Raw genomic sequence first — 6,409 nt, 5'->3', positions numbered from 1 at the left:
AAGGACAGGTCCGGGTCCTGGAGGAGGCCAACTCCCAGGGGAGTGTTTGTGGGAGGGCTCCTGCCCAGCCCGGAAGTGCTGGGGGAAGGTCCTGGGCTGGGCCTTGCGGGAGGGGCCTGAGGAATCTGTTGGCCGCGACAGGGCCTTGGCCGACCTGGGTGAGGAGTGGCCCTTTAGCGTGTGTCGCACACTGACTGTCCAGACTCAAGATTCTGGCAAAACGCAACAGAAAGGGGAAACGCAGACCAAACAGACCCATGTTCTTGGTGGGTGAGGCCTCATTTAATTTGATTATTTTTAAATTTTCAATTGTATTTGTAAAAGAAAGATACCAAACTCAGAGAATTCACATGATACAATGTTCAAAAGGCACACAAAGTATGCAGTTGGAGGCAACTGTCCCTCACTAGGTAAAAGGGTAAATAAATTGCGACACATACAGACAATGGAATACTACTCTGCACTGAAAAGAAATGAGCTGACAAGCCGTGAAAAGACATGGCGGAATCTTCCATGCGTATCATTAAGTGAAAGAAGCCAATGCGAAAAGGGTAACATATTGTGTGACATTCTGGAATAGGCGACTAGATGACATTCTAGAAAAGGCAAAACAATGGAGACGGTAAAAAGACCAGTGGCTGCCGGGGGTTTGGGGGTCGGAGGAGATAAATGGGCAGAGCACAGAGGATTCTTTAGGGCAGTGAAAATACTCTTTACGATACTATAGTGCTGAATACATGTCATTATACATTCGTCTAAACCCATGGACTATACAACAGCAAGAGTGAGCGCCAACGTCAGCTGTGCATTTTGGGTGATGGTGACGTGTCAGTGCAGGTTTGCATTGTAACAAATGTACCAGTGGTGGGGGGTGTTGACAATGGGGGAGGTTGGGCGTGTGTCGGGGCAGGGGGCGTATGGGAGATCTCTGTGCCTTCCCCTCAATTTTGCTATAAATACAAAACGAAATAATATCTTAAGAATAAATAAATTAAAAAAATAAAATGAAAAAGAAAGTATGCAGTGAAAATTCTCCCTCTCACCCAGAAAAGGCTCCGCTGGAGGAAACCCACGCGGGTGGCCTGTGACACAAAAGGCAGCATAACATATGTGCTGTACTGCATCCTGCTTTTCGTCATCTATTTTAATTTTATGTAAACAAAGGTAGAATGGAGAAGTGCAATCCCAAAGTTAAGGGAAGGGATATAGACAACTCAAGAGTCCCCTACACAGCAGGGGATGGATAGATCACCAGGACACCCAGCGAGGTGAAGGAAGATTTGGGATAACTACAGAGGACACCCAGATTTGAACCAGAGGCCCGCTGATGTGCAGTCAAGTGCTTCACCCCTGAGCTACACCCCTTGCTGGGCCAAGCAGGCCTCCTTAGGGCTTCTCAGTTGGGTAGCTCCATCCAAGAAACCCATAAATAACTATAAGACTTAATATTTATTGCACACTTATAATGTGCTTCATACATATGATTTTAAAAATGATTTGTTGTCGTACTATGTCTATCACCACCACCACCGTCACCACCCTTAAGGGTGACAGTGACACAGGGAACTGAAGCAACGTGGTCCAAATCACAAAAAAATAAGTGACAGAATCAAGAGTTAAATGACCACCACTTCATCCTGCCTGGACACAGCTGCCATTTGAGGATGCTGCCACAGGGCAGACCTTTGTCCACGCCCGGTGACAACCAGCGGTCCCTCTTCCCCTACCTCCCTGCAGACTCTCTCCCTTTGTATAATAAGGTCGCCCAGAAAAGCAGAGAGGACCTAACCCCGTGCCTTGAGAGGACTCAACAGTGGCTTCTGGAAGTCAGATCACTTGAACTGAGGTTTTCTAAATTTGTAAATTAATTAGCTTTTGTATGAATAATGCACAAAATTAAAAATGCACAAAACAGCATACAGAGAAAAATTAAGGCTCCATTATTATTGTGGAGATCATTTTGCCATATATACATATGATTGTACACCCTAAGCTTCTAAATGTTATATGTCAAATATATCACAGTAAAACTGGAAAAAAATTTTAATAAAAATATATGAATTAAAAAGAAATCACTTAAGTCGAGTTGCCATCCATCAGCAGACATAATTACAACTTTTTCTCTTGTGATGAGAACTCTGACGATCTTTTCTCTTAGCAACTTTCAGATACACGATATGGTATTAACTGTAGTCACCATGATGTATGTTACACCCCAGGGCTTATTTATCTTATATCTGCCTTGGTTTCCATGTTTGTCAAGTGTGGACTAGGATGACACTTACCTTGCAGGCTTCCTGTGAGGATGAAATAAGAAGGCGAAGACATCTCTCCAGAGAGGACAGAGTTGAGAAGTGAGAGAAACCTGTAGAGCCCAAGGAGAAAGTTGGTCTTATTTTCAGTCCAAACGAGATGCTGCATCTATGGACATCACATAAGAGCCGGAAAACCTCTAAAAAGCTACCCTTGCAGGGGGCACCCGGATTTGAACCGGGGACCTCTTGATCTGCAGTCAAATGCTCTACCCCTGAGCTATACCCCCAGGGTTGAGTGACTCTTCACTCACAGCTTTATAGTCACACAGCCACACCCAGCTGCCCTATAAACAAGTATAGTTTTTGCATCTTCAGTTTCATGTCCCATCGTCACTTCATACTGGCCTTTCTGCTCTGAACCCCAACCTGCTTTTTTTCCTCAAGTTCGGTGAATTGATTTGGTCACGATCTTTTGCCCACAGCTGGAGACAGCAGGGGTCCAGGGAGCCTCTCCTTACCTAGCCGAGAAAACCCAGGCCACCTGGAGCCCCTGCACGACACCACGCTCCAGGCCTGCCTGTTCACTCCGCCAGTCGCCCTCCCTCTACCATCTTTTCTTTATCCGTCCATCTTTCTTTTTGCCCTCCATCTCTTTAATTCGCCACCTGTCTTTCCTCCTCCCACTATGTCACTCACGGCCTCCTCCCCACCGTCTTCCCTCTCCAAGACACCCAGGCCTCTTAGTTCTTTGTCTAAGTCGAGTGTCGTCTTTTTCAAACTAACTCCTTACCTGAGATGTAGATGGAAGAAAGACCTAGCAAATAAAAGGAGGAACATTTATTTCCAAAAACGGAAGAGATGACGGGAGCTAAGAAAACTGAGAATAACAAGGTAAGTATCATCCTAGTCCGCACTTTACAATGGAGGACTCGTTCTAGTTTATATCAGAACGTCTGCTAAAACACAGGACTGAACACAGCACCAGGAGAGAACACCTGGAATCCAGACCTGGGAAGACACCACAGCACACACCACGATCTAATAAAAGATCGTCGCAACCTACCTGTTCAGCTGCCCCTTCCGCCCGCCTGACGGCATCACACTTCCTCTCGCAGATACGCTTAAATGTGTACTGCTTACTCCATGGCAGAAAGACCAGGACTAAAAAATAAACAAGGGGATTATGGGAGACTTTTTACATTTTCTTTATACTCTACCGTAGTTTCCAAATTTTCCGCATAAAATGTATTCTTCTCAAAATGTCACAAATTTAAGCATATTCCCTTCCAGTAACTGCAAGCAATATCGTTTCCTATTTACATAATTAATAAATAATTGCTTTAAGACAAAAAGGATCAATGGAATGCTAATTTGAGAAATCTGCATTATAATTTACACTTAACTCATTCAAGCTTTTATAGGAATCATTATTTCCATTTTGCAGAGGAGGACACAGCCTCATAGCTTCATCAGCCATCTGGTCCCCCTCCACGTTAGGATGTGTGCCAATCTAAGCTATTAATAATGGCTCAGTGTTTACTATGTTGAGTGTTTACTATGTTGAAGGCACTGCATGTACATCTCCCATTTAATCCTCCCAAGATCTCTCTGACGCAGGTAAAATTGTTCTCTCTCATGAAATAGCTAAGATTACCCCCATTTTACAGATGAAGAAACAGAGACTAAGAGGGGTTAAGTAACTTTCATTCAGTCATTCGACAAACAGTAAGCACCCACGGCATCCCAAATTCTAGTCTAGGTACTGAGGGCTCAGCAGTGACCAAGGCAGGCAAACAAGGTCCCTGATGGGATTTCGTGGAGCTTCTATTCTGAAAGGTGTAAGGTGACAGACAAGCAAACAAATATGTGAGCGAGATCATCGCAGATCCTGAGAGCACTATAGGAAAATAAAGCCAGGCGATGTGATGGACGACAGTGAGGGAGAGATGGAGGTGGTCGGGGAAGTGACAACCCGAGCTGAAGTTTAATAAGAAGCCAGTGTGTAAAAATTTGGATGCAGAACATTCCAGGCTGTGGGTATGACTGCCAAGGCCCTAATGCGGGAACTAGCTTGACAGGAGCATCAGGGAGTGTGAACAGTACCAGTGTGGCTGCAGCAAAGGGACAGAGCAGGACAGACCTGAGTAGTGGTCAGGGAGGTGGGTTTTATTTCTTGTCCCTCTAGGGGAGGATGGAGCCTGGACTGAATGCAGACCTGTCTCCTCCTATGCACAGGGACCACACACCCCCAACCTTCCTGATGGGCTCACTGCAGTGGAGTTGGCACAGTCTGTGGCCTGGCCTATTGTGACAGGCTTCCCGAGTCAGGCTGTAAGCCTTTGGCCACAAATTTAGGTTTGTTATTGTTCATCCAGTCAGCCTGGTTCCTGCCCTTGTAAAGGTGACTTTCTAGTGGATGTGGTACACATGCGTGTGACACTGTCACTCAGGTACTTCTTCAATCACCATTGTGATGAGTGCTGAGTGCCCACAGAACAGGGCAGGGTGATCCTAGTCTGTGGGGTTCAGGAGAAGCAGTGACATTGCAGGACAGTTAGGATGAGTGGCCCAGGAGGACCAGGCAGTACGGGCGCAACCTCAACCGGAACTGCAGAGAGGTCAGGGTGTGGAGTCAGGGACACAGCCTCTTGTGGGTTGAAGTGGGTCTTCCCCAAATTCACGTCCTTCCAGGAACCTCAGAATGTCACCTTACTTGGAAATAGGATCGTTGCAGATGTAATTAGTTAAGATGAAGTCATACTGGAGTAGGTGGGTCCCTAATGCAAGTCGTCCTTGGTCGTTGCAGATGTAATTAGTTAAGATGAAGTCATAGTGGAGTAGGTGGGTCCCTAATGCAACAGTCGTCCTTATATGAGACACAGAGACAGAGACACATATGAACACGTGACGATGGAGGCAGATACCAGAGGGATGTGTCTACAAGCCAAGGGAAGCCAAAGGTTGCTGGCCACCACCGAAAGCTCCGTGAGAGGCGTGGAACAGATTCTCCCCGAGAGCCTCTAGTGAGAACTGTGACAGCTCTGATTTTGGACTTCTAGCCAATAAATTCCTGTAGTACAAGGCCACCCAGTTTGTGGTCCCTTGTGACTGCCGCCCTAGGAAACTAATAAACTAATACACAGCCCAAGATAGGGCTGGAGAGGCAGGTGTGGCCTCCTGGGCCTGAGGAGGTTCTGGATTTTACCCTAAGAGCCATGGGAACCACTACCCTTAGGGTAATAAGCAAGAGGGCCATGATCAAACGTGCACTTTCAAAGACTTCCTTTCTGGGGCCTCGTGTCCCCAAAACATTCAAATCCATTGAGAGTCAGGTCCCACAATAAGGCCCCACAATAAGGCCCGGGCCACCGTTTCAACGCCACTGTCCGCTTAACCATCACTCACACTCAACCCAAGGTGCTCCTCAGACTCCACCCCAACCTCCACCTCAGTTCTCACCTCTGCCTGCAGGTACCCACCTACTTCCCGCAAAGAACAAGCGTGACCTGGTGGACTTTCAGGAGACCGGTTTGGCCACATACATCAAAAAAAGCCTTAAAAAAAAAATCCATACCCTCTAACGGTGCTGTTCCACCTCTTGGAAATAACCAAATATTCGAAAATGTTGTAAGAACCAAAATCAGCCCGGCCCATCATCAGAGCGTTTCTCAAGGTTCACCCACTTCTACATGGTGTAAATACATCTGCCACTAGCTTAACTGACCTGAACTTCAGAAAAGTGGGCAGCATGAAATGCTGCCGGGGAAAGGGTTTTCATAAACCCTGACGCTCGGGCAAACTCCGGGGCCACCCCTTCCTCCTTGGTCCCCGCGCCCGCGGGATTCCCTTTGTACCCTTCTCCTCCACCGCGGCTCGGCGGGGCGGGGCGGGGCACGTCTCCGCTCGGCCGCACCCTGAGGCCTGTCCTTTGTTTTTGAACCACCAGGTCCCCAGCCCCGGATCCGCACAACGCACGGGCCCCACCGGAGCTCGCGGGATTGGGCCGGGCAGGCCAGCCGTGCAAGGAAGCAAGAAAACACGGAAGGGAGGGCCGGTCTCGGGGTGCAGCAGCACCGCTCCGCGCCTGCCCGGAGTTAGGCCCACCGCTCGGCCCACCCCGGGGCTCCGGGGACGGCCCCTTCCTGAGCGCGCGA

General features: G+C 47.9%; 1 long non-coding RNA gene and 1 other non-coding gene across 10 annotated transcripts in view; both read right to left on the bottom strand.

Moving 5' to 3' along the window:
• Positions 1-6,392, bottom strand: part of LOC107196303 — a 22,288-nt gene extending 15,896 nt beyond the window's left edge. For 6 of the 9 annotated variants that reach the window (XR_001517699.2, XR_001517698.2, XR_001517702.2 and 3 more), the window contains exons 1-3: positions 5,980-6,392; positions 3,319-3,416; positions 2,286-2,365 (exon numbers count right to left, since the gene is read on the bottom strand). This is a non-coding gene — a long non-coding RNA (uncharacterized LOC107196303). Of the gene's footprint in view, positions 1-2,285; positions 2,366-3,318; positions 3,417-5,734 lie in introns of all 9 variants that reach the window. The other 3 variants (XR_003042777.1, XR_003042778.1, XR_001517703.2) reach the window with 3 other exon arrangements.
• Positions 2,471-2,542, bottom strand: TRNAC-GCA. The gene has a single exon. It is a non-coding gene; the product is annotated as a tRNA-Cys (tRNA).
• Positions 6,393-6,409: the final 17 nt, after the last annotated feature.

The sequence above is a fragment of the Pteropus alecto genome, unplaced genomic scaffold, assembly GCF_000325575.1.
Source record: "Pteropus alecto unplaced genomic scaffold, ASM32557v1 scaffold48, whole genome shotgun sequence".
Taxonomy (NCBI): domain Eukaryota; kingdom Metazoa; phylum Chordata; class Mammalia; order Chiroptera; family Pteropodidae; genus Pteropus; species Pteropus alecto.
Note: the sequence above shows the minus strand (reverse complement) of the source record. Positions and strands in the feature narration are given on the sequence as shown.